Source organism: Nannospalax galili, unplaced genomic scaffold, assembly GCF_000622305.1.
Source record: "Nannospalax galili isolate Female #2095 unplaced genomic scaffold, S.galili_v1.0 scaffold735, whole genome shotgun sequence".
Lineage (NCBI taxonomy): Eukaryota > Metazoa > Chordata > Mammalia > Rodentia > Spalacidae > Nannospalax > Nannospalax galili.
Genome location: NW_008337053.1, coordinates 3327917 through 3333879, shown reverse-complemented (window position 1 = coordinate 3333879; position 5963 = coordinate 3327917). Strand labels below are relative to the sequence as shown.

At 38.7% G+C, this 5963-nt stretch overlaps 1 protein-coding gene across 3 annotated transcripts in view; it reads right to left on the bottom strand.

Moving 5' to 3' along the window:
• Spock1 (SPARC (osteonectin), cwcv and kazal like domains proteoglycan 1) overlaps window positions 1-5963 on the bottom strand; it is a 562385-nt gene that overhangs the window by 531234 nt on the left and 25188 nt on the right. The window lies entirely within an intron of this gene.

Sequence of the window (5963 nt, the reverse complement as noted above, 5' to 3'; positions counted from 1 at the left end):
TGGCTTTCAGGTATTTTGATAGCTGTTGGAGTGGTTAGAATCAGTGTCAGTTCCCTCTCAAAGGCTTCTAGATAGGGGGAGAAAACAAATTTATCCATTATTTTAGAACAATAGCTGGTTGTCTCCCTTAGCTACATCTGAGCAGCACTTTCTGATTAGGAACAAAATCATCAATGAGAAATAATTGCCTAAATAACTTTTTATATGAACTTAAGCCTAATGTCTGGGAAGTGTAATCTCTTGAACTCTTATTAAAGAAATACACTGATGACTTTACTCTTTGGTTATACTTTCCTTTTGGTGTTTAAGACCATACAGTTGTCCAAAATAAATCAATTTATTTCTTTTTTAAATAAACAATTTATTGAGAATTTCATACATGCATATAAGGTGTTTTGATCAAACCCATGCCCACTCCCTCCCCTCCAACTCCTCCCATATCTCCCTATCACTTTTTTCTGATAACTTCATGTACTCTTTCTTCTTCTTTATTTTTTATGGGGCTTTTGGCTACTCCAACATTCCCCCCTCTGAAGAGGTAACCCTAAAATCTTTTAAGGATTAGATAAAAGCTCCCAAATATTTTTGACATTTTTGACCTTTGGAACGGAGTGGTTGCTATGAGGCCCAAGGACATTGTGAGTTTTAGCCAAGAAACTGGCTAAATCAATTTATTTTTACACTTAAGGTCATTTGAGGATCTGTCCCTCGGGGGTCACATGGGCTTGGGGGAGCCCCTGGCTCCTTTCTTTTACCAGTTCCACATATGTGGCGATAAGTCAAAGGTCCTGCTCAACTGGCTGGCTTCACTTGGAAGCATGAATGAGATGTTTCCTCTGAGTTGACCCTCCTCTTTCTAGACTGTGCACTGGTTCAAGTCCATCTCATGGGGTCTCCATGGCCTCCCTGAACAAGAGGACAGGTGACCACAGTTACAGGACATTTTGAGAGATATTCCATAGTCCCCTGGAACTTAGTCAACCTTGGAGGGCAAAGAGCAAAAACTGTCCTTTAAGTCCCTCTGACCACATTAGTACAGGCCTAAAAGTATGGCTGTTAAACATCCAATAAGGTTAGTTCCACCAGTCTGGTACTTTTAATTACCTTGTGCTATGTAGATAAAGCTTGGGTAAAAAACCAAATGTTCTCAGATAAACCTTGATTAGATGTATATTTTGTTCTTTAAACTATTTGTCTAAACTATGACCTTTTTAAATGAAGCTAAATGAGGGGCAATGCAAGACAACACACACTAGCAAACAAAAAGTTCAGGGCCAGGAATGGGATCACTCTTTTAGAGTTGTTGACCATGAGATTCCCACAGACCCCCCAAAAAGTACTGGCTATTGCCATTGCTCTTGGCAACGCTCTTGCATTACCCTCCAGAACTTGATGGTAAGACCCTATTACTGAAGATCCTACATATGTGAATTGTAGAACAAACATGGAGAAATCAAGCTACTGACCTAAAAGCTGCATCTCTACTGGCTAGTTTTTATAGTCCTAAGAGGTGCTATTCATCCTACTGGAAGAGAAAAGTAATCATCAATCTTGCCCAGCTGTGACCCTGAAAGATATAATAAAGACTGGCCTGGCAAGATATGCCCATTGGTCCAATAGTGGCATGAAAGTTATGGGAGTAACTAAACACTTCCTGATTGGACTTCACAAGATAGAGCCCATACCCAGCACTGTTAGCAGGACCAAGAACCTGTGGTTAGACAGATCACAAGCTATTGGGGTGAGCCTACTACTATCATCCTGCTGAATGACATGGTATTAAACCAAATCCTCCTAACTTACTGTTATAACCATAGATTATTGCACCTCTCAGTTCTCATCAGAGAAGCTTCTTCTTGCAGCAGATGAGCATCAACACAAAGACCCACAACTGGTCAATATGTAGAAAATAAGAGACTGGAGTGCTTGGCCCTAAGTGGGATACCCATTCTCCTCCCACGGCTCAGGGATCATTTTTGAAGAGGAAGTGGTAAGACTGTAAGATCCAGAAGTGATGAATGAATACAAGGAAGCAGTGTTTTCTAGACACAACAAAGGATGTCACACATATGAACAGAGTTCTTGGGACAACATGCACAAGACCTATACAAGCACAAACCAGACAAAAACCCAGCATGGAGGGAAGAGGTGGGCAAGAGGCCCCAGTCCTAGCTGAGGAGCTATTAGTGGCAATTGGATGATGGTGGGAGAGGTAGAGTCAGTTTTCTTTAAGAGTATGGCACCAGACTCCAGGGGATGTACCCATACCCAAGAGCATTTGGGGAACACAAATTAGATTGATAGGCCTCTAAAATAGTAACAGAGGACATGAATGGAGGGATAGTAAGTTGGGACGAATCTGAGAGAAGGAGAGAGAGGGGGTCTGAATATGATCAAAATACATCTCATGAAATTCTCAAAGGATCAATAAAAAATATTATTTTTTTAAAGAAACTTCAAAATGACAATAAACAAACTAAAGCTGAATAGAAGCAGCAAAAAAACTCCAATTGAAAATTAAGATGCTAACAAAATTACTTTGCTTAGAATATCAGTTCGCTCAAGTAATTTGGTACTTCCTGGTCTAGTGCTTGATAGTGTTTAGTGTTAGAATAAAATGGGCTTCAGAGAAATCTGGAACTTCAGCAACTTTGTTTTAAGTGGGAGTACTGGTGCTCTAGTACACTGGTGCTCTAGTACACTAGGCTAGTACCTAGGCTCTTTTGTACACTATAGACTAAAAATAAGTCAGTACATTTATTGATACTATTGGGAATCAAGGTTCTCAAACTGGGAAAAATAGAGATTTATGAAATCTAATGGTTCAGCATTAGATTTACATTGAAAATGCCAATATGATATTTTATTATAATATAAATAATTAAATTATAATTTATAATATAAATAAATTTAATCATTTTAATAACAATTTATGTGATCCCTACCTTTGTGGACTTAAAGTACCTAAAAGTATAGAAATAAAAAAATCCCAGCAATAATAAGCACACCCAGCACCCATGCCAGACTTATAAATATTAGTTCTCATTACAAGGACTAGACTCCAGTGGAGCATTTACACTGAAGGACATTTGGGTACAAACACCTGAAATAATAGAACCCAGGTGGCAGAGTTTATAGGGTTGGGTTGGGGGGGGGGATGCAGGAATGGGGGAGGGGGTCTGGATGTGAGTGGGAAATATTGTATGAAATTTTAAAATCTCAATTAAAAAAAAGGACCTCAGACCTTTTTAATAAAGGTCTGATCCCTGGCCTAGAAGAATACAGGATAAGCCAAGAGTATTTTCATATGCCAAGAAACAGAGTGCCTAAATCAATATAAAAACATGTTAGGAGGGCTCCCATAGTCAAGCTCAGGACAACTGCAGCATTTGGAGAAACAAAGGCCATATTGATTGGACAGTGAATGCTAGTTGACACACTAAGCATGCACGAGTCCACAGTGTCACAAAAAGGTAGAAGAGAAGGGAGGGTCTTCTTTTGTAAAACTTGTTCATCTTGGAATTCAGAAAGAACACAGAATGTGGAAAAAAATAAAGCCTATGAAATGTAGAACTGGAAAATCATCACCTTGAACCTGGCCTCCTGTGATATCAGTGACATGGCAAAACCATCAAAGGATGATAAACCATTTGGATAAAAGTTCTTGAAGAACTGAACAATATATGGCTCAGAATCCTGTCCCAAAGGGTTACTACATTCAAAGTAACACAGGCAGTTCCACAGTGAGAGACCCAGCACACTGGGTAAACCATGTGGTCAAACTGAGCAAACCCAGTAGTGACCATGTGGTAAAACTAAGTAGACCCAGTAGTGAAGCACACTGGTGTTAGAGGCTTTGTGTGGTACGGTAGGACATATATCATATAAGTGTGTGATCTTGCCCAGGGCCTGCTTAAGCCTAACTGTGAAGAAGCAATCAGAGATGCATATAAAATAGGTCTCAACACTCCAAAAATGTCAAATGTCCTGAAAGATGCCTTCCTCATGGAGTGGGTGTACTAATGTTTTCTCTAAAGAAAGGTGCCATGACAAAGCCAACATTCAGTACCCAAGAAGCTCCTGGAGTGGAAAAGTTATATATAAGCCTTTGGAAAAATAAAAATTTTAATGTAAACTAAATACCATTATTGTATTAATGCTAAATTGTTTGGACCTGACAATTATATAAAATGTCAGATTCTTAGGATATGTGTTTAAACACAGAGTGTCTTTAAACACAGAGAATGAAATGTTCTGTTTTCATATTTTTAACTATTTTCAGTATGTTTGATATAAAAATTAAGATATTTCTTAGTCATTTTTATTTCTTCTTTTGAGAATTCTCTGTTCAGATTCATAGCACATTTTTGATACTCCATCTTTTTTATTTATGCTTTTATTGAGTTTTTATAAATTTCACAAACTATGTATCTAGCTTGTCCTTTTCTAATTGAATTTTTGTGAATTGCATGCCCTATATTTTGATAAAATTTAGATCTTCGTCCTACAATTTCATGTACTGTAATATATATATAAAGGCCTGTTGAGTCAAACTTCTGTCCCCAAATGCACTTCAAGGTGGGTCCATCCACTGGAGCCTGGTCAACCTACCAAGAGTTTCACTCTTAAACAGGACTGACTCTCCCCCACCTAGAAGCTCTGTGTTGCCAACAGCTCCTCACATACAGTTGGAATTTCTTACCCACTTCCCCACATCCATACTGGGATTTTGTCTGGTTTAAGCATATGTGGGAATTGTGCATGCTGTCACCATTGCTGTGAGTTCCTAAGGGTAACTTCCCAGCTGTCTGGAAAATTATTTCCCTGTAGAAGCTACCACTATAGAAGGTTCTTCTAGAAGAAAAGCTGTGCCACCAACTAGCTGCATGAGCTTCAGCAAAGCATCTTATATCTACCTCAACGTTGTCATGTATAAAATTGGCATATAACTGTGGCTAACTGATAGAGTTGGAAAGTAAATACACAACATACAGTATTAACTAAATGTTTACCTTGAGTCCTGAAACCCAGTGACTATTAGCCTGCAAGTTAAACTGTACTGCTTGCTTCTTTTGTTGTCTGCTGGATAGATTCAGCTGTCAACTTGACACCTGGGTAGACGGAAGCTCAACTGAGGAATTTCCTCCATTTCATTGGCCTGTGGCCATGTCTGTGGGGCATTTTCTTGATTTTTGAGTGATATGGAAGGGGTGCCACCCCTGGGCAGATCGTCCCGTATTATATAAGAAAGCAGGCTGAGGACGGGCCAGGAAGCAAGCCAGGAAGCAGCGTTCCTCCATGGCCTGTGCTCCAGCTCCTGCCTCCAGGTTCCTGCCCTGAGTTCCTACCTTAGACTCCTTGATGAATTGTTACTGAGAGATGTAAGTAAAATAAACCCTTTCCTCCCCAAGTTGGTATTGGTCAGAGTGTTTTGTCACAGCAATTGAAAACAAACTAGAGCACCCTCAAATGTAGCCCATTTTTTTAATTGGACTGTTAACTTGATTGTTTTTGAGTTCTTTGTATATTCTGAATATGAATCCTCTATTGAATGTACAGCTGGCAAAGATTCTCTCCTACCCTGTGGGCTTCCTCTTCACTCAGCTGATTGTTTCCTTTGTTATATTTCACATGCGTTCCATAATTGTTTTCAAAAAATTCATCCTAAGAAATTAATTATAAAGACAAAGAATTAAATCTCTCTAACTTGTTCATCACAACATTGTTATATAAATAGGAGGAAGTGGAAAATAGCCCAATTTTTTACAATAAATTATTGAAATGTTCACCTAAGGAATACCTAGAAAGGTATTTAAATATCCTCTTTAGTTCAAGGGATTACACTTCCCAGAAATTAGGATTAAATCTATATAAAAAGTTATTCAGACATCATTTCTCATTGATGATTTTGTTCCTAACCAGAAAGTGCTGCTCAGATGTAAGACTTCAAATCTTGGTCTCCA